Genomic DNA, 23,608 nt, shown 5'->3' with positions numbered 1-23,608 from the left:
ACGTTTTGTTGTGAAATTGTTGTTTTCACACATTGTTAGAGAAGGAGTTTAAAAATGAAAATTTTCATTTGGTGTTGTATCAGCTATGAAGTTGTAAAGGGCTGAGTTTGACCTCTCAACCCCTAAAAAGCTTTCACACATCATCGGAGAAGGAGTTTAAAAAATTATCATTCTCATTTGGTACTGTATCAGCTATAATGTTTAAAAGGGCTGGGTTTGACCTTTAAACCCTTAAAAATGTGTTTTATAATTGATTCCTATTTTGTTTAGTTGACACAGGACATGTATACACATTTAAGTACTTATACATACTTCCTTTACTAATAATGTTTGTTCGAGATAGAAAAGATCAGCATGATATCCAGTGATGTCATAGTCGTTTGTTTCATCTGTCAGTTATCCCAAGTGGTGGAGGATAGGTCTAAGTGCTTATACATGTATTACATTGTATTTCATGCACAGAACTGTTTTCCTGATTTACAACATAATTGTTTAATATTGAAATAATCATCCTTGATAATTAGAGGGTTACATATTTTACATTGAAATAACTAACATACACTATCATAGAATTGAATGTTCAGACCAGAAAAGTTTTAAAGTGGATGTTGACTTAAAATCATAAACACGTACGCTATAAATTGCCCCACTGCACCAAATTACCCTAAATCAACGTAACGACAGGATTGTAAGCAATTTTAATCCAGCTTTAAAGTACAATTATATGCAAAATCATGTGTTGATTAATTTTGATAAAAAAATATGTAAGTAATGAGATGAAATAACAAAGATTATAAAATATTGTCTCACATGACTTACTATTTTCACACCACATTGTATCATACAAATTACTGATGTCTCACATGATTTGCTATACTCACTAGAACTACTAGGTGTGTATGGACTAGAATTATTTAAAATTATTTTAATGTGCACATTATATGACATGCACAATTTCAAATCAGCTCATTTCAAAATGCACGTGTGACTTTTGGTTTGTTTTTTTTTTACCCTTTTTTCATGGAACTCTGGAAAAGTTAAACATATTTCAGACAAATACATGTCTCCTTAACAAAACGACGACTGACTTTTGATTCAGGAATTTAGGAGTTGATGTGCAGAAGATGACTGAATATTTCCTTGTACATAGATAGGTTTCACTAACATTTCCTCAAGTCTGATCATTTTTCCTGTTTTCTGATAGATTCCCAGGAAACAGATTTTGTCAGTGTTTTTTTAGTATGTATTGTAGTTTAGAAATTTCAGGACAAAGTATGGTTGGTATGCTTAGCATGCTTAGAAGTGTTACTTACTGAAATATTGGGTGACAAGAATAGAACAACACTAAAAGTCAACACATGTTAGCAGTATCATTAAATTATGTAACAGTCATTTGTGGATAAAGAAAAAAGACAGAAAGTATAAAAACCAGAAAGAAATAAAACAAAATAAGAAGTAGTTTTTAAGGTAGAAATGAGCTCCAAGAAGGTCATGTTGTGTTTATAGTAGAAATAAACTCTAGCAAAGGTCAAGTTGTGTTTATAGTAGAAATAAGCTCCAACAAAGGTCAAGTTGTGTTTATAGTAGAAATAAGCTCCATGAAAGGTCAAGTTATGTTTATAGTAGAAATAAGCTCCAGCAAAGGTCATGTTGTGTTTATAGTAGAAATAAGCTCCATGAAAGGTCAAGTTATGTTTATTGTAGAAATAAGCTCCAACAAAGGTCATGTTGTGTTTACTGTAGAAATAAGTTCCAAGAAAGGTCAAGTTGTGTTTATAGTAGAAATAAGCTCCAGCAAAGGTCATGTTGTGTTTATTGTAGAAATAAGCTCCAACTATGGTCAAGTTGTGTTTATAGTAGAACTAAGCTCCAACAAAGGTCAAGTTGTGTTTATGGTAGAAATAAGCTCTAGCAAAGGTCATGTTGTGTTTATAGTAGAAATAAGCTCCAAAAAAGGTCAAGTTGTGTTTATAGTAGAAATAAGCTCCAGGAAAGGTCAAGTTATGTTTATTGTAGAAATAAGCTCCAGCAAAGGTCATGTTGTGTTTATTGTAGAAATAAGCTCCAACTATGGTCAAGTTGTGTTTATAGTAGAACTAAGCTCCAACAAAGGTCAAGTTGTGTTTATGGTAGAACTAAGCTCCAGCAAAGGTCAAATTGTGTTATAGTAGAACTAAGCTCCATCAAAGGTAAAGTTGTGTTTATGGTAGAAATAAGCCCAGCAAAGGTCAAGTTGCGTTTATGGTAGAAATAAGCTCCAACAAAGGTGAAGTTGTGTTTGATGGGGAAAATTAAGCCTAAGAAAAATTGTATTTAGTAAAAATGAGCACAAACCATAGGAATCGGATGTTTTGTGTGTAAAGTAAGAGAAAATAGCATAAAATCACAAAGACAGCCTTTTATCATACATCACATGCTTTTAGGACCAAAGACATGCATCTGTATCTGTTGAGCACTGAATGTGAATACACTTGAAAACTTGTATTCAAATCTACATATCTATATAGAGGATGTAATCAGGAAGTATGGGTGATATCTTTGTGTTGCTAGATTTCCGTGTCGTAAAGAAAAAACTTGAAATGTGAAATTTGTGTCAAGAAACAACCTTCAAAAGGATTTATAAGTCAAACCTGCCTTTGCAATCACCTGAATTAAGTGACTGTCATAAATGACCGTAATTTTTCCTCCCTATCTAATTAACAACACAAATTACCTGGATTCAGTGACTTTGTGTTGTTTTTCACTGAACCTGTATTAGAGACCACCTGTCATATGTGACCTTATTTATTGCCCCCTTTAAAGATAAAATATGGCAGGTTTTACTGTATTGCTTTAGTATTAGTGAAGGAACTGCGTTAGAAGAACCAAGGTACCGTATTTATTCAAATAAACGCCCCGTCTCTAAAAAAACGCCATGCCCCCCCCCCCCTCCCCCCACTTGTTTTCTCAGTAAATTTCAACAACTCAGGAGTCAGGTTACAAAGCTTACCTTTTAATAAATTTTAAATTCCTGGTATCCATAAACATGAACAAATGAATTTTGGCACAAGAAAATTACACTGTCACGACATGTACACAAGTAATATCAATTTAATCCATGGTTCATTTCAATATACTGCAGGCCTAACGGCCGGGGCTGCCATATGAACTACTGTCTTCACTTTCACTTTCGCCAGTCTCGCTTTCACTCAGTTCTATTTGTGGAATAGAAGGCGCTTTCACATCACCCATTAAATTTTGCAAAATGTCATCTGCAGCTTGGACATCCTTTTCACTAAACCCCTGGAATTCCTCATCGTCAGAATCATGCTGGAAAATATGATCCTCGCTACCGTCCAGCGAATTTGTGATACCGCATTTTTTTAACAATCTTCTGATTGTGTCCAGGCTAATGCTATCCCATGCTGTCTTGACCCAAGACAACATTACAGCTTTGGATGGGGCTTTACGATTCCCTGCTTTGGTTTTCTCAATGGGGCCACTGAAACACCATTCGTCATACAACTCTATAAGTTTTTGTGTGAAGGGTTTATTCCACAACACATCGGCTGGCTGTAGCTTACATGTACATCCTCCGGGTATAACACAGATGTCTGAATGATATTTTTGATGAACCAGTTTTTTTTACATCTTCAGTAAGATGACTACGGAAAGCGTCCCATACTAATAACCGCCTAGCTGTATTATTCACACCCCAGAGTTTTTTTAACCAAAATTTTATACTTTCCTCGTTTGCCCAGGATTTTTGTCCGGCCCCACACATGTATACCACAATACCACTTGGTATGTCATCTTTGGAAGGGGACGAATGCCTGGCATGTGCACAAGGGGGGCGATTTTAGTCCCATCGGCATATGCTACCAGTGTCACTGTTATTTTTTGTTTTTCGTGGCCAGTGCTATAAACTCTGACCTCCTTTTCCCCCTTTATTGCCAATGTCGATTTTCCTGGCATGTCAAACCACACCGGGGTTTCGTCCATGTTAGCGATATGGCTATCGGGGTATTCTCGTAGCCGACGCATTCTTAACATGAAATTCAAAAAACTGTCAATACGATCATCAATTGATAAAACTTCATGTTGTGCCACATGCGTAGATCGCCTGAACGAAATGTTATGTCTCTTTTTGAATTTAGAAAACCATCCATATAAGGCTTTGAACGATTGACTACCATTTGCCTTATGCATACGCAGGGCCTCAAACCACAATGCTTTCCCAGTCACTTGTATTCCGGCCTCCCGTCTGTCCTGTAGCCATCTCATCAGATTTTTGTCAATATCTTCATATCTGACATGCCTCCCACCTCCTTTACGGTGTTTAGATGTTTTAGAAAGATTTAAAAATTTTTCTTTGTTTTGACAACAGTCCCGCACTCGTTTTCTGTCAACACGAAACACTTTCGCGGCAGCATGTTTACCCTTCTCCTCTGCAAGGCGATTACTTTAAGCTTGAAAGCAGTGTCGTAATTTCGTTTTGTCCCAGACATTGTTATCAGGTATGTGGGATTTTTTAAGAAACAGACTGGCTTATATACCGCTGTGTTTTTTTATTTTGTTATGCAAACTAGGCCTACAAGCAATGATGAACATTGTACGTTTTTGACGGAAGCTGACACGATTGACATCGTGTCATTTCATACAAGAATTCAGTTTATCAGAATGCAATTGACAACAATGTTTAAAGCTACAACGATGTTGGAATTACTGCAATTTTCAAATGCATTCTTTGCTGAGTAATTCGTTAGTTTGTTAAACAATGTTTTTAAGTGGCAGCCATGGCATGTCACGACCAACAAATTATGAAATTTTGTGTTCTATTAATCGCCCCCTGTCTGAAAAATTTCACGCCCCCAGGGCGTTTATTGGAATAAATACGGTATGTGGTTGGACGTTCCATTGGCATCCTGTGTTTCCTGAAGAAGCTGAGAAATGGACCGGTCTTTGTGTCCTTGGACACTTTATACCTTGCTCTGGATGGCAGGCAGTGGACCTCCCATATGTTTTTCAGTGAGGTAGCCACCAGCTACTACAAGAGAGCCTTTAAATGAACCTAACTGCTCTTAGTACAATAATCCCAGTAAATAAAGTACTAGTGTAGGTAGGGGAATGTTTGAGGAAAATTTAGATGAAGATAAAAAATATTTATCTTTCACATAAACAACAGAAAATGATGGGATGTTACCGTAATGTCAACATTTGTATGGGAGACCTGATGGTTCGTTACACCCAGACAAAACAGGAAATCTTGGCTCAAATAAAGAAACTATTTTGAGACGTGACTAGTGTTGTTAGAAGCTGAGCCAGCAATTGTTTTGTTGTTAATAATAGTTCTGTGTGTTAAAATAATCCAAATTCTTGACAAAGATTGGGATGTACCTTCCTGGAGCTCTACAGCTCATATTGTATATAAGGAAACAATAGATTAATGTTTCAATTTCATGTGATTTTGAACTGAAAATTTTTTGTTTAAAAGATAAATGTGTGGAAAGTGAAGACTGTCACAATTTTGAATTTTAGTTTGAATGTGCCTAGGTACAACAGAACATGGTTTAGAGTTAAGTATATTTCAGTATTTGTCACTCCGCCTCTTTAGTTGTACTTAGGAGTTAATGACCTGCTAAATTGAAATCAGCATTTTAAATGAAAATGAATTCAGTATTTTGTACCCGGAAGCAATATTTTCTACAAAGGCTGGAAATATACTTTGAATTGGCATAGTTTATTAGTGACTGAAGGATCAGTTATGAGTCATTGAACTCGGTCATTGTGAATATATAATGGAAATATTACATGATTTTATATAAATCTAATTTTTGGAATGTTGTCATAAAAGAGGGATGAAACAAAAGAGTTCCTTCATGTACTATCCACATGTAGACAACTTATACTCTTACATAGGTAATATCTGGTTAAATAAAAGGCTAGACTTACAATGTCACAAGTTTTTTTTTATGGATCATCAATTTGGCTTTTCACAAGTTGCCAATTGGTCCTTGACCCACACTCGGCCGATAATGCAATTTGAAGTTTTGATCCTTCTATACCTGACGATTGATTTACCTGTAGATTTTCTGGCTGTTCAAATTTTGCTTTGGTTGTCTTAAAGTAGTTTGTGTAGGTGTCTGGCCGTTTGGTCAGAATCTACTGTTGTTAAGCTATCCGGGTAAGTCAATGACACATCATGTGTCACAATAGGTGGTCACATGTAATGTATGAAGTCAGAAAACCACATTTTGTTTGTAGTTCTACAGGATGTATTTGACTTCTTAGTCATTACTTGATAAAGTATACAATTTTATCTTTGCAGGCATGTTGAAAAAAGAAAAAGAAAAATAAACAAATAAAAAGGTAACAGAGATGTTTAAAAACTTTGATGACAAAATTGCAGACAAGACACGAGTGTCCTTCATTGGAATGGATTTTAAAAATCAATTTAAACAATTACTGTTTGTGTTTTGAATCTATTTGTTTAGACTTGATTGTAATCATATTATTATTTTAACCATGGACTTATCATATCTTATCACAGATATATACCATATGACAGATATATACCATATCACAGATATATACCTTATTACAGATTATACCTTATTACAGATATATACCTTATCACAGATATATACCATATCACAGATATATACCATATTACCTTATTTACCTTATCACAGATATATACCTTATTACAGATATATACCATATCACAGATATATACCTTATAACAGATATATACCTTAACACAGATATATACCTTATTACAGATATATACCTTATCACAGATATATACCGTATCACAGATATATACCATATTACCTTATTTACCTTATCACAGATATATACCATATCACAGATATATACCATATTACCTTATTTACCTTATCACAGATATATACCTTATAACAGATATATACCTTAACACAGATATATACCTTATTACAGATATATACCATATCACAGATATATACCTTATTACAGATATATACCTTATCACAGATATATATACCATATCACAGATATATACCTTATTACAGATATATACCATATCACAGATATATACCTTATTACAGATATATACCTTATCACAGATATATACCTTATTATAGATATATACCTTATCACAGATATATACCTTATCACAGATATATACCATATTACAGATATATACCTTATTACAGATATATACCTTATCACAGATATATACCTTATTATAGATATATACCTTATCACAGATATATACCTTATTACAGATATATACCTTATTTACCTTATTACAGATATATACTATAAACTATTATTTTTTTACATCTTAATTGTTCAAACCTCTCAAATTTCTAGGATGACAAGCTATTTGGATTTCTGATGGATATTCAGTGACCTATTTATAAAACTTGTGTATCTCCTCTTCTGTCCATTCATGATTTAAGGAAGTTAGATCTTGTATATCAGAATATTTATAAAACTTGTGTCTCCTCTTCTGTCCATTTATGGTTTAAGGAAGTTAGATCTTGTTTATCTGTGAAATCAAAACCCAGGAGACTTCTATTAACACCCATGCCTTTGGGACAGAAATATGGGTTTCTTCATATCTTTTGTGTGTTGTTTTTAACGGGATATCTGTTTATAAGTAGAATGTGTATGTAAATATCCATGCTTGAAGTGCAAGGTTTTCCTTCTTCATATCGGATAACATGAACTTTTGAGTCTGAAAAAAACATACTATTGAATTTCTTCTTCCTTGTTGTCAGGTGAAGATTTTAATCTTTTTAAAGTGACGGAGCCTTAAAAGCTCCTAACAGCCTGTCCTTACCTTATTCTGCTGATATGGCATGTTCATTCAAAAGAAATATTCAAACAAGTTTTTATTTTACTTTGAAAGATGACAGACTCTTGAAGAAATGAAGTAAGAAATTCACTTTTACATTTGCCATTTTAAGTTAAGGCAATGGGATGTAATGAAAACCTCTACTATACAATGTGCTGATTGGCTGTTTCAATAGATTATGGTGATGCTGTCATTTCTGATTGGTCATTTTTGTTTTAATTGGATACTTGGGTGTAATGGGCTAGTGTTCTGGCTGTTGTTCCTAGGATGTAAGTGATACTAGTTAGTCTGATGACAATTGAAGGATTAATTTGGAAAGAGGATCTTGATCTCCTAATGACTTTACTGATTATCTAGTGACCATTTGTCCTTTTACAAGTATAATACGGTCATTGGCACTACAAGGGGACCTGTTCCTATCCTCAGACATTTTATAACAACAGCAATAAACACTGAAGTATAAAGATCAGTGATCAATGATTTATTACCGTATTTATCCACTGATAACCCCACTCACATATATGACAGTTTCTACCACCAAAGTTTATATCACTCTCCTGCATTAAAGCCCATCCCCTAAATATACTCTGATTCACCTCACTATCAATGGTTTGGCTGCCGACTCTTTCTTTAGGATTGTACAAGATAGTAGGTGTCGGTGTCAAAGAGGGAAAAACTATTATGTAAAATATATTTTATAAGGAAAATCATGTCCAGATATATTTGGAAGGTACTTGATGAAAATTATGTATCTACTCCCAATGGTGTGTAAAGCATGATGATTGTATCATGGTGACCTCCAAAGGTCAGATTAAACCACGAAATGAAGGTGTTACCAAATAAGACAAAATTGGTTTTTGTTTAGATTTTTTCAAACATTTTAAATAAAAAATTCTTAGACGAATCAAGAAAAAACTTGAAATTAGCTTGCAAAAGTACAAAGTATATGAAGAGTGACCAGGAGTGACCAGTACATTCTGTTGATTGGATATAATGGTTTCATTATTTATCAATTGTCTGGTATCAATCTGTGATAAAGTTGTTACTATCCAGGATGACCGATAGGACATGGTCATTACCTGTGGACACAGGAGATAGATGGCCGTCTGCCAGGGATATATTGTGGCAATAAAAAGATTAGGGACCATCAGTCTGTATTTGTTTACTCTGTATTTATACAGGTAAACAAGAATTTCTATAGTTTAGAGAAATACAGGGTATAACAGCCTTCAGTATCCACCCAGTGTAAAATAAATTTCTCCCTCCAGCCTCCATTAGGAACCAGAATCGGGACTACAGAATTTACTTCCTCCAGCCTCCAGTAGGAACCAGACTCGGGATTACAGGATTTTCTTCCTCCAGCCTCCAGTAGGAACCAGATTCGGGACTACAGAATTTACTTCCTCCAGCCTCCATTAGGAACCAGACTCGGGACTACAGAATTTACTTCCTCCAGCCTCCAGTAGGAACCAGACTCGGGACTACAGAATTTACTTCCTCCAGCCTCCAGTAGGAACCAGAATCGGGACAACAGAATTTACTTCCCCAAGCCTCCATTAGGAACCAGACTCGGGACTACAGGATTTTCTTCCTACAGCCTCCAGTAGGAACCAGACTCAGGACTACAGAATTTACTTCCCCAAGCCTCCATTAGGAACCAGACTCGGGACTACAGGATTTTCTTCCTACAGCCTCCAGTAGGAACCAGACTCAGGACTACAGAATTTACTTCCCCAAGCCTCCATTAGGAACCAGACTCGGTACTACAGGATTTTCTTCCTACAGCCTCCAGTAGGAACCAGACTCAGGACTACAGAATTTACTTCCCCAAGCCTCCATTAGGAACCAGACTCGGGACTACAGGATTTTCTTCCTACAGCCTCCAGTAGGAACCAGATTCGGGACTACAGAATTTACTTCCCCAAGCCTCCATTAGGAACCAGACTCAGGACTACAGAATTTACTTCCCCAAGCCTCCATTAGGAACCAGAATCGGGACTACAGAATTTACTTCCCCAAGCCTCCATTAGAAACCAGAATCGGGACTACAGAATTTACTTCCTACAGCCTCCATTAGGAACCAGAATCGGGACTACAGAATTTACTTCCCCAAGCCTCCATTAGAAACCAGCCTCCATTAGGAACCAGAATCGGGACTACAGAATTTACTTCCCCAAGCCTCCATTAGGAACCAGAATCAGGACTACAGGATTTTCTTCCTCCAGCCTCCATTAGGAACCAGATTCGGGACTACAGAATTTACTTCCCCAAGCCTCCATTAGGAACCAGAATCGGGACTACAGGATTTTCTTCCTTAAACCTCCAATAGGAACCAGACGATAACTCGTCCTTGATAATAATATGGAGGAGATGGAATCAGGAAGTCTTCTGTAAAATTGTTTTAAGACTTTACAAAAAATGCAACAGGATGTAATTCTAGCCAAGTTAGATAATGAGAGTTTGTTAATAGATTCCTTAGTATATAGCAGTGACATCATTGTAGACATATTATAGGTGTTCCTGTATCAGGTGTGTGTAGCATACAATACACACCTGGTTAGAATTAAGACAGGTGTGTGTATAAGATTAGAACAGGTAACTTGGTGAATATAATGTGATAGGTCTACTGCAACTCAAATATGCAAATTATACAAGATATGTTTAAAGATATCTTTTACTGAGATTGGAGATAACCTAATCTTGAATTGATTAAACATGTTTGGTTTTTTTTCTGTTTGTGATATTTGTACAATTTCATCACTTGGACTGTAATTAAGTGTCTATACGACTGTTAAATAATTATTCAAATTTAAAGATAAATATCTTCTAAATATATTTGATCAACTAAAGAGTTTGTGGTTACATATGCAGAGTGTGCTAAATACATTTCATATGCTTCCTATTACAGTGAAATCCTCTTAATATCATGTGATATTTGTCAGGAGAAAATGTGATAATAAGTGGAAGGATACATTAAGATCAGATGCATTATTTTCCTGTGGGTTTCTGATGATTATTGTTAACTTACACTTTTCTATTCTTTTAAATATGTAACTTGCTGTAAGAAATTATTGTGAAAAGTCATGTCATATTTACAGTAAGCTGGCCTACATCTGTGGTCGCTTGTCTGTCATTAAACAATTCTTGTTTTCACTATGAAAAATACAAGATATCTCATTCTCCGATTTCATTTGTAGGTTCCCCTTGGTCCTAAATTGTTCTTGTTTGATTTTAGGACTGATCAAGAAAACAAGATGGCTGACAGGTGGCCATCTTTGATTTTGAAAAAGAAAGTTTGTTATCAACAAAAGGTTCCCCGTACTCCTAAGTTGCACTCTTTTGACTTAAGAGATTGATCAGAACAACAAATATAAAGAGGTCACCACCTTGGCTTTGACAGTTTGATATCACTCTTTCTTGAGAGGAACTTTCCTAATTAAGAGAAAAAACAGAAGAAAGTAGATAAAAGAAAGAAAAAGATCCAACTTTTAAAGAACAAATAAAGATCAAACAATGATGATTGCTAAGATCGGTCTGGTATCTGTTCAAATCCTTCATGTACTTATGTGTGAAAAAACAACTCTTACCAGCAATTCACTAATTATTCTTACAAACCCGGCCAATAAATATCTGGGTAGCCGTAATATGCAGCAGGAAATAAAGACTTACAAAGTGAACACCTTTATATATCGTCTTCAAATAATAGTGTCATTTCTGTTGTATTTACTGTAGGATTAATCCTGTTGGAAAAGTGTGTATTTCATAATTCCTATTGATTTTCTTTGGAGCATCTCTCGACATTTGGGAGCGTCTGTCTGGGTACGGCTGCATAGAATTGGATGTTTGAGCACGTAGTATCACAGCAGAGATCTACACCTTTACTCTCCCACCTGTAACAAGGTGTCGTCACAGGTAGGGTGGCCAAGGTTTGTGAGGACAGGCTTATGCAGCCTGTCAATACCCTGTGGAGGCCTCCTTTCTTGATACACCTGGAAATAAAGCTGACATCGATGACCCATTTCCTGTTGTTGTCAGTCGTAAGCTTGTACACAGTATAGACAGAACACTCTCCGGCCAGCTGTAGCACTGGGTACACCATAGGACGCATACTGAGACAGATCAAGTGGAAAATACTAGTATTATATATTCTGGAATTCAAACTTTGATTTTGCAAAAAGTGGAAAGGTCAACTGAAAGAGCGACAAGACTTCATATAACTTTTACAGATCTGGAACTTAACTGGGAAACTTTCTAGTGGATCTTGCCAAGTTAGTATATATTGTAAAAAGGTATGTTAAAATTGATTCAACTGGGAAACTTTCTAGCGGATCTTGCCAAGTTAGTATATATTGTAAAAAGGTATGTTAAAATTGATTTAAGAGTGTCTTGTTGGTACAGATTTGTAGGAATGATTTTGAATGTTGATTTGTATCATATATACGTGTATGATCTGTTTCTGTTTGAGCAACAGGTTGACATAATGCTTCATTACTCATCAGTTACATGTAAGATACAACCTTGTCATGTTCTATAAATAGATCAAATACTACATATAGTTCATGCATGCATGAACTTTTGAATTATACACTTAAGAAGACTATTTCTACATGTACATATATTTGTACTAAACACTACAACAGTACTCTTATGATTTTTCACAGTCATCCATACATATGATCATGTTTATTTAAACTTGAAAACTATCCAAATTTAAAGCCTTTTCACCATACATGTGTAAGATACAAGATTCAAATGTATTTAATCCTGTATTAAAATTTCCATTCAGACCTTCAGGAATGCTTTAAAATATTCATGAAGGAAAAAATTGTTTTGTAGTGAAAAGCTAAAATTTTAAATTTTCTTTCAGACCATTTGGAATAATTTGAAAAATTTTGAGGGGAAAAATGTTTTGTAGCATAAAGCTTTGGGTTTCAATGACTCCGTGGCTTATGATCACAAAAACATTTACAGCTTTACAATTTTCAGAAAAGATGTATTTCTGCACTGACATGCTCATTGTTGTGCCCGAAACTCTCGGGAACTTTAGTTTTGATGTATCATTCAGCCTAACTATTTCATGCATTTAATGAAAGATTCTGTTATCATTAATGTGTTATGATAGCCATTTCATGAGGAAAAAACTTCGAAAATAAGAGCAATAGAAAGTTTGTATTAAACACAATATTACATTCCCATGTAATATAAACTATAGGTCTGATTTTGTAGAATGATCTTTCTCTACTTGTACCACAGATCTATGTAGATTTAGATTTAGTCCAGATTGTACATTATCTGGGTCTTATCTATTTATTCATCCACCTGCAATTGGCAAATTTCAAAGATATCTGTTGGGTTTATTAGCTCCACATAACAATGGTCACAGATTTGGTTTTGTGCCCAGTTTATGCAGAGTTACTGCCCTTTTTATACAAGGTCACCTACAATTAGCGTTTGTTAAATGTGAGAACTTTGTGTCATTGCTGAATTAAGGTTACTTAAATTTCTTGACATGCCTGTTATATACAAAGTGTTTTCTTATTGTTTACATTATCAATTAGCGCAGACTTATTTACTTTGACACCTACAATTGTCATCATTTATATGATATTATTGAATGTAGCTTAGTGGAATTTGTTTTTTATGATATACTGGGTTATGGCTCTATTTGTTTAAAGTATTGAATTTTATCTACATGGCTACACATTGCCTAAAAAATTGCTTCTTTTAATGGTTTATGATCTTTCCCCTTGTGGCAAGTTCCAAGTTTTTGCACCAAGATTTAAAATTTCGGACTGGCAAGAGTTGCTGCAATTAAAAAGAAAAATACTGCAGTTTCCAAGCAAAACTGTATGACAACTTCATATAACCTATCTCTTGTCACCTTAACATTATAGCTGTTCAAGTTATACTTTATCATTTATGATTTGTTCAAGGGAACTCCTTTTCACTGTAATAAGTGTTTGCACTACACTTACAACCGTTTCATTATGACCATGAGATATAACCGTTTGACCTTGTAACAGTATGATCACCTCGGTGAAAAACATAATTGTTAGACTTAAGGTCTGAATAGAAATGTAAGCACAGGTAATGACAAGGTATATACACAAGTTATCTGCACAAGGTGTAAAATTTTGATTTTGTTAAAATCTGTCCTGTCAGATTTTATACTCCCACTTAGGTAAGGAAGGATAAATAGTAGTTACTCTGCTTGAACTCCAGAACAGATTTTGTTCATGTTCACACAATAGCATCAATACCATCAAGGTCAAAGGTCAACAGTCACAATTTACCCATTTGGAAATAAACAGCTTGTGTGAATTGGGATGCAGAGAGGGGGGATGTCCGTGTGAGCCCTGCTCCCTTTGTTAGCCCACCATCATCAGATGGTGGGGTATTCAAATCGCCCTGCGTCCGTGGTCCGTGGTCCGTCCGCCGTAAACAATTCTTGTTACCGCTATTTCTGGAAAAGTACTGGATTGATCTTTCTCAAATTTCACATGCAGGTTCCCCTTGGTCCCTAGTTGTGCATTGTACCTTTTTTGGACTGATTCAAATTCAAGATGGCCGACAGGTGGCCATCTTGGATTTTGGATGTAAAAGTTTGTTACTGCTATATCTGAGGAAGCACTGGAGGGACCCTTCTGATATTTCATAAATATTGGTTTCCCTTGGTCCCTAGTTGTGCATTGTACCTTTTTTGGACTGATTTGAAATCAAGGTGGTCCACAGGCAGCCATCTTGGATGTCGACAGTAATACAGCACAAGCATATTGTCCATTATCCACCTGTAACTGACCGCTATCTAATGATACTTTGGGATCTTTTTCAAATGATATTTGCTAATAGGTGCTTAATAAAAATATCTTGTGCCATCATTGAGTACATTCAATGAAGACCAGTTCATGAACATTTACAACACCTGTAACAAACAAACAAAAAATAAACAAATCTTCAAGAACTGAAAACAGATCCTCAAATGGTGGGCGCCAAGATCCCTCTGGGATCTCTTGTTAGTATTTGTTTGATCAATTGATTTTATTCAGGCACTGTTAACAACAAGAAATGATGCTCCATCCTTCTTTCCATCTGTCCATCTGTCTGTCACAGTTATCAGAGATGATTTGGTCATCAAGCAGTAAAAATTGATGAAACTTCACATTGTGATATTCTGCTAAAAGTACAATATGAATTAATTAAAGAGTTTTGAAAGACAAGTCACTGTTTCTGAGACATATTCAAACTAATGTTCTTTCTGACCAGTCAGTGCTTCAGTTTAAGTGGCACTTTTAGTTAAGACTGTGTACAAAGATTGTTGTTTGTGTGGTTGTTCTGGAGTGCTTGATGCTTCAATTATTTATGTAAGTGTTGAATAGACTTCTTTGTGTGAAAAGCTTCTGTTTAGATTTGTACTGCAGCACTTCCTGTTTATACAGGAGACTTCTCACTGGACAGGGTCAGGGGCTGGCTAGTGACTGATCAGATTATGGTTATATCTGAATATCTTCATTGTGTACAAAGACAAATGAAATATTGTCAAAAATGTTCTGTAATTGTCAGTCACTAAGCAGAGTAGTCAAATTGTTGTCTGTGCAAACCTCACTATATTACATGTACAGTGAATTTGACACACATAATCAACAGTTTGGCACAATTCTAGCATTGTGTTTAAGTTGCTGATAATTGTAGAATTAAGAAACATTACTGATTTCTTGGGTACCTCACCCTATTAACACATAACTAGTATACATTGTTTACAAATGAAAAAGTTAAAAAGTAAAACTGGAAAATACAGGTATTTATCTAGGTCAATAGAACAAAAACTAGGAGATAAGATGTCATTTTATTACTACTGAGATTGAACATATCTGTATAGGTGTCATAATTGACAAAAGGCCTAATGGGGCTGTAGACACAGGGCTCAGGTGTTACCTGTAATCCCATTCCTTAAGGCAGAGGTGATTCACATAACACAAGTGTCCTGTTATATAAATAGGAATTGATTGGTAGGTGGAGTAATATGTAGGTGTCTGTTTACTGGATCTGTTTAAGTCTACAGACCATCCTATCACCAGCTCAAGTCTCTAACAAAGAAAAATGGTTAATCTTTTAGGTGTCTGGGTTAAAAGTTTTTGCATGATTAATGTTTCCTGGGAAATGTTGTCTTATTTTGCTGACATAAACATCCAGTACATTTTGTAATATAAACAAGTAATAGATAGATAGGATAGATGGTCTGTCTCAGGAATGACACTAATGGATACGTCCACAGAGATGGTCTGTCTCAGGCCTGACTCTAATGGATACGTCCACAGAGATGGTCTGTCTCAGGCCTGACACTAATGGATACGTCCACAGAGATGATCTGTCTCAGGCCTGACACTAATGGATACGCCCACAGAGATGATCTGTCTCGGGCCTGACACTTAAGGATACGTCCACAGAGATGGTCTCTTTCAGGCCTGACACTAATGGATACGTCCACAGAGATGATCTGTCTCAGGCCTGACACTAATGGATACGCCCACAGAGATGATCTGTCTCGGGCCTGACACTTAAGGATACGTCCACAGAGATGGTCTCTTTCAGGCCTGACACTAATGGATACGTCCACAGAGATGATCTGTCTCAGGCCTGACACTAATGGATACGCCCACAGAGATGATCTGTCTCGGGCCTGACACTTAAGGATACGTCCACAGAGATGGTCTCTTTCAGGCCTGACACTAATGGATACGTCCACAGAGATGATCTGTCTCAGGCCTGACACTAATGGATACGCCCACAGAGATGATCTGTCTCGGGCCTGACACTTAAGGATACGTCCACAGAGATGGTCTCTTTCAGGCCTGACACTAATGGATACGTCCACAGAGATGATCTGTCTCAGGCCTGACACTAATGGATACGCCCACAGAGATGATCTGTCTCGGGCCTGACACTTAAGGATACGTCCACAGAGATGGTCTCTTTCAGGCCTGACACTAATGGATACGTCCACAGAGATGATCTGTCTCAGGCCTGACACTAATGGATACGCCCACAGAGATGATCTGTCTCGGGCCTGACACTTAAGGATACGTCCACAGAGATGGTCTCTTTCAGGCCTGACACTAATGGATACGTCCACAGAGATGGTCTGTCTCAGGCCTGACACTAAAGGATACGTCCACAGAGATGGTCTCTTTCAGGCCTGACACTAAAGGATACGTCCACAGAGATGGTCTCTTTCAGGCCTGACACTAATGGATACGTCCACAGAGATGGTCTGTCTCAGGCCTGACACTAATGGACCTGACACTAATGGAGATGGTCTCTTTCAGGCCTGACACTACAGAGATGATCTGTCTCAGGCCTGACACTAATGGATACGCCCACAGAGATGATCTGTCTTGGGCCTGACACTTAAGGATACGTCCACAGAGATGGTCTGTCTCAGGCCTGACACTAATGGATACGTCCACAGAGATGGTCTCTTTCAGGCCTGACACTAATGGATACGTCCACAGAGATGAGCTGTCTCAGGCCTGACACTGACACATCATCTCCACAGAGATGGTCTTGGCCTGACACTAAAGGATACGTCCACAGAGATGGTCTCTTTCAGGCCTGACTGTGTGCTCTTTCAGGCCTGACACTAATGGTCATAAGATGTCTGTCTCAGGCCTGACACTATACGTCCACAGAGATGGTCTCTTTCAGGCCTGACACTAAAGGATACGTCCACAGAGATGGTCTCTTTCAGGCCTGACACTAATAGATAGTCCACAGAGATGGTCTGTCTCGGGACCTGACACATCATCTTGTTTGTGTATGCGTTTCTGTGTGCATGGTCATAAATGTTCGTTTTATTTGTGGGAGAAATCTAATTTAATCTAACAGTAGATGCGTATGACATTCTGATACAAGCATTAGTGTCGGATTCCTGCTGTAATATCATGTGACAATAAATTTTTTCATCATTTCTTTTTTGGCAAAATTGCAATCATGCATTCAAGGTCAAGGTCACACTGTAAATAGAAATTCACCACAGTTACATCCTATAATGATGCATCTTCACTTATAGTTGGATTTCATGAACTTTTTACTTTTTATTTTTATCTTGAAATGTTGGAGTTCTATATTTTGCTACTAAGGAAAAGTTCACCACTGATCTCTGAGGAATGTTGTCACTGTCTGAATATTTACAATAGCATTTACATGGAGGCATGTTATACCGCCAAACAAAATGTATTTTTGTTTCCGGTAACCTATTATATTCTGTGCCTACCCTAAACTTCATAAATTCAATTTTTAAAATTTCTTATTTGTTAAGATTAAGATATCTGTGAACCTACTTACCCTGAATTTTTCAACACAAGAATCATTGAATTGAATGAATTGGTTTATTTTTTGCCTGGTCTAATTGAAAGGCAGTGAATATAAACCTTAACGTTGTTTGAATTGTTGTACTAAAGTGAAAAGAACGATGAGCTCAAACAAGCTTCATAAATTTTCTTTAGAAATATTTCTTCAGCTGAATCTGGAATATACACGTTATAGTGTATTGAATTGGCATTTCGAACCTAAAATCTTAATGTATCATGCAATACAATTCATAGAGGAAGTACTTTCAATCAGTTTTTGTCAATATTCTTCCTACCAAGGACTACAAAGTATCTGTTATTGATGTTGTGTCTCATTGAAATATTTGAATGATAAATATATTTTAAAGAAACCTAACATGAAGATTTATAAACAGCTGTTAAATCAAAATCATTCAGAAGGTTGAGAAGATATCTGTATGTTACTTCCTTATCAATTTGATCTCGCTCGTTGCACGATCCAAGCAACATATCTTGTACACAGAGCTATGCAGTAATTAAACTGCAACCAGTTTTAGATAAGACATCGCAATGAACACCCACGATTTTTATTTTGGAAAGATATTTCACAAGACTAAAGACTGCATATTCAAGTAGTGTTGATTTCTAAATTTAACAAAAATTTCATGTTTTGTAACATGAAAGGGTCCTGTAAATGAATCCAAGATTCTGCAGTGGTGGTAGTTGTATGTCAGTTATCAGATTAGGCCAAACTTAATATCATTTTTCAGTTGTTTTAAGAAAAGAACGGTGACATTTTTAGTCTTCTGTTTGTTTCTAAGTTAAAATATACATATCAGTGTTATTTGAAGAAAAAAACCCTGAATTACTGTCTGCTGTGGATAGTTTGTGTTTTAAATGTATTGTCTAGTAAAATCTGGAAAATTAGTTTTAAATTTGATGTTTTTTCAGAAGTATTTAGAAAATGATAGTAGCCATGGAACATATCATGTATTTATAACCTTTATGGTTTAACTTTTTAATAAATTGATTTAAATAAATAGATATGTATATATTTGATGACTTCCCCAAGGGGGATAACAACTTTGCATGATTTACTGGTCTGTTGACATTCGAATGTACACCCACCACCCCCAGTCAGTTTATCAGCCATACATTGAATTATTCTACATGTGTCTGTTTACAGTAGATGTTTGTATCTCATTACAATCAACAAGAGGTTGTTTATTATTGTTGTCCAGTCACTAGTTGATAATAGGACATTGTATCTGAATTTCTCCTTGGACACCTTTCACACATATGATTTATTCTGTGTAATTTTCATCGTCACGCACACAAGCTTCTGCGGTTAGTATGATCACGATGTTGTGAAACATTACCAAGGTAACAAAAATTTCATTTGAAAAGTAAGTAAATGTGAAGGATATATTTTGTACTTTTGGAATGAAGAGTGATATACAAGCACTATTTATCTCTATATGTAGGCTTTTAACAGCATCATAAACCTGATGTAATTTTTTTCAGAGATCTTTATTAAGTTTCTGACAAATTACTTTGTTGTGTAACCATCATCTATGACATGACTTTTAGCTGATACTAAAGGCATTATACCACCACTTAAGACAAATGTACTATTTCTTTATCAGTGTTAAGAGAGAATGTATAGTAATTTTATCTGTGCATCTGTCTGTCCATATGTCCTTGAGGTGTTTGCATCTATGAGTGACCTGGTAAAGTTGGTGTCAACCCATCAGTCCTCTACTTTATGGTTTTGTTTCAAGAAATTATTTCTGATTGCAGAAGTATAAAGGAATGTAAATAAATAAATGTGGATGTACAAGTATCAGTTTGGAAAGTTTCTAAGGTCAAGGTCACAGTTTCTAAAAATAAGACAGATGTATTATGTCCCTGGATATTCAGGTAGACCATTATTGACCCGTCAGTGGCTGTTGACAACAGAGCTAAATGTGCATGATGTGGTCACTGATCATCAGACCAGATACAGAGAGAGTTACGCATGACATCATACATTGCTGACCAGATACAGAGAGAGTCACGTATGACATCACACATTGCTGAACAGATACAGAGTCACGCATGACATCACACATTGCTGACCAGATACAGAGTCACGCATGACATCACACATTGCTGACTAGATAGAGTCACGCATGACATCATACATTGCTGACCAGATACAGAGAGTCACACATGACATATACATTGCTGACCAGATACAGAGAGTCACACATGATATCATACATTGCTGACCAGATACAGAGAGTCACACATGACATCACACATTGCTGACCAGATACAGAGAGTCATGCATGACATCACACATTACTGACCAGATACAGAGAGTCATGCATGACATCATACATTGCTGACCAGATACAGAGAGTCACACATGACATCACACATTGCTGACCACATACAGAGAGTCACACATGACATATACATTGCTGACCAGATACAGAGAGTCACACATGATATCATACATTGCTGACCAGATACAGAGAGTCACACATGACATCACACATTGCTGACCAGATACAGAGAGTCATGCATGACATCACACATTACTGACCAGATACAGAGAGTCATGCATGACATCATACATTGCTGACCAGATACAGAGAGTCACACATGACATCACACATTGCTGACCAGATACAGAGAGTCACACATGACATATACATTGCTGACCAGATACAGAGTCACACATGACATCATACATTGCTGACCAGATACAGAGAGTCATGCATGACATCACACATTGCTGAACAGATACAGAGTCACACATGACATACACATTGCTGACCAGATACAGAGAGTCACACATGACATCATACATTGCTGACCAGATACAGAGAGTCACACATGACATCACACATTGCTGACCAGATACAGAGAGTCATGCATGACATCACACATTGCTGACCAGATACAGAGAGTCATGCATGACATCATACATTGCTGACCAGATACAGAGAGTCACACATGACATCACACATTGCTGACCAGATACAGAGAGTCACACATGACATATACATTGCTGACCAGATACAGAGAGTCACACATGACATCATACATTGCTGACCAGATACAGAGAGTCATGCATGACATCACACATTGCTGACCAGATACAGAGAGATACAGAGAGTCACACATGACATCATACATTGCTGACCAGATACAGAGAGTCACACATGACATATACATTGCTGACCACATACAGAGAGTCACACATGATATCATACATTGCTGACCAGATACAGAGAGTCACACATGACATCACACATTGCTGACCAGATACAGAGAGTCATGCATGACATCACACATTACTGACCAGATACAGAGAGTCAAGCATGACATCACTCATTGCTGACCAGATACAGAGAGTCAAGCATGGCATCATACATTGCTGACCAGATACAGAGAGTCACACATGACATAATACATTGCTGACCAGATACAGAGAGTCACACATGACATATACATGGCTGACCAGATACAGAGTCACGCATGACATCATACATTGCTGACCAGATACAAAGAGTCACACATGACATCACACATTGCTGACCAGATACAGAGTCACACATGACATCACACATTGCTGACCAGATACAGAGTCACACATGACATCACACATTGCTGACCAGATACAGAGTCACACATGACATCATACATTGCTGACCAGATACAGAGAGTCACACATGACATATACATTGCTGACCAGATACAGAGAGTCACACATGACATCATACATTGCTGACCAGATACAGAGAGTCACACATGACATATACATTGCTGACCAGATACAGAGAGTCACACATGACATCATACATTACTGACCAGATACAGAGAGTCACACATGACATCACACATTGCTGACCAGATACAGAGTCACACATGACATCACACATTGCTGACCAGATACAGAGTCACACATGACATCATACATTGCTGACCAGATACAGAGAGTCACACATGACATATACATTGCTGACCAGATACAGAGAGTCACACATGACATCACACGTTACTTGTGGATTTTATTCTTCTTCATCTGTGAATACCTGTAATGTCACTGTTGATGTCTTGCATTGATAAAAATATCAATTATTTATCACTAAACATTGTTGTATATAAAGGTCATCCAAGATCATTTATGTAATATCTGTATTGTTTACAGAGAAAACAATGTGTGAATGGTTTCAAACATACCAGTCGGTAGTCTGTAAGTTCATGCCTTTAAATCGTTGGTAAACTGCCAAATTATCTAGTTTTGTCCCGTTTTTTATGTTGGAGCGACTATTTTTCTGCTCACGTACCTTCCCAGAGTTAGTCACCTTCTATTGACAGGAAACAAGGCATTCAAAGTTTGGAGCTCGTACAATAAGCACCATCTGTACTTTTTCTATTTTCATTTTTATCATTGCTCAAATACTTAAAAGTTATGAGTAAGCATGTAAAACATTCCCTGCCTGTCCCCCATACGTTGAAGTTTTATATCTCTGTCATGAAGCAATTGAGCATTTATTACTCTAACTGTATACATTACACTGAAAATGGACATGCTGAAGTTCATTGCCTGTGAACTTTGTCCTTTGGTGATAAAATTATCAACTAATCCTTGTCTAATGACAAGATGACAAGGAGACAAGTGGACCTGACTCACAAGAGACAAAAATCACCTCGCATAGTGTCACAAGTCCAGGATGAGTCTTATTGTCAATAGTCCAGTTAGACGTCTTAATCCTTGCATATGTAACTGGTAAACCCTAACCACTTTGGCTATGTTTCATATTCTTACGAGGAAGTTTTTCTTGTACACAAAGCATGAACATATGACATGGCTAACATATGACATGGCTAACATATAAAAAAGAGGAAACTTCTATGTAGGGCACTTCTTAGGATACATTTTGAAATTTCAGACTTTATCACATCACAGTCTGCTGCTTAAAACATTTCCATTATTATTTGGAATGAGATTCACCAGTCATTGATTATGACAGAAAGTTTTGCTTAACACAAACTGCAATTGAAAAATGTATTTTGTGAGCTTTGAATACTTTCTATTTCCTTTACCAAATAATGGTGGGATGTTGATGGCAGTTTTCTGTTAAGTGAATAGATGATAAAGTCAGGCGTTAGATTGTCACAGTGTTTTTCCCAATAGCACTCTTATACTTCAGGTAATGTGAGGGATGTCTGGTATTTCATCAAATCTTCCTCTGTTTATGATCCCATCAAATATATTTACACAACCTATTATGGTATGGGGTTGTCTGTCTGTCCATTGTAAACTTTTTTGAGCAGAGATCTCCTCCCACTGATATTTCTTAAAGTACCATGACATGAAGTTTTGTTTTGCTAAACAGCAGTTTGATTAGATATTATTTAGTAGAGTTACTGCCCTTTGTTGGTTTCTGAATGATGATATTGTTTG

General features: G+C 36.5%; 1 protein-coding gene across 5 annotated transcripts in view; it reads left to right on the top strand.

Annotated features, from left to right (window-relative positions):
* The window catches only part of LOC132544703 (thymosin beta-like), a 51,522-nt gene that overhangs the window by 3,527 nt on the left and 24,387 nt on the right, over positions 1–23,608 (top strand). The window contains exon 1 of one of the 5 annotated variants that reach the window (XM_060208340.1): positions 11,913–12,090. The exons of 2 other annotated variants lie outside the window; for them this stretch is intronic. The gene's annotated coding sequence lies outside the window, so the exon portion shown is untranslated. Of the gene's footprint in view, positions 1–11,912; positions 12,112–12,135; positions 12,182–23,608 lie in introns of those variants that run through there. 2 more of the 5 variants (XM_060208341.1, XM_060208342.1) reach the window with 2 other exon arrangements.

This window comes from Ylistrum balloti, unplaced genomic scaffold (assembly GCF_031769215.1).
Source record: "Ylistrum balloti isolate Yb309-2 unplaced genomic scaffold, AGI_CSIRO_Ybal_v1 Utg369808, whole genome shotgun sequence".
NCBI lineage: Eukaryota > Metazoa > Mollusca > Bivalvia > Pectinida > Pectinidae > Ylistrum > Ylistrum balloti.
Note: the sequence above shows the minus strand (reverse complement) of the source record. Positions and strands in the feature narration are given on the sequence as shown.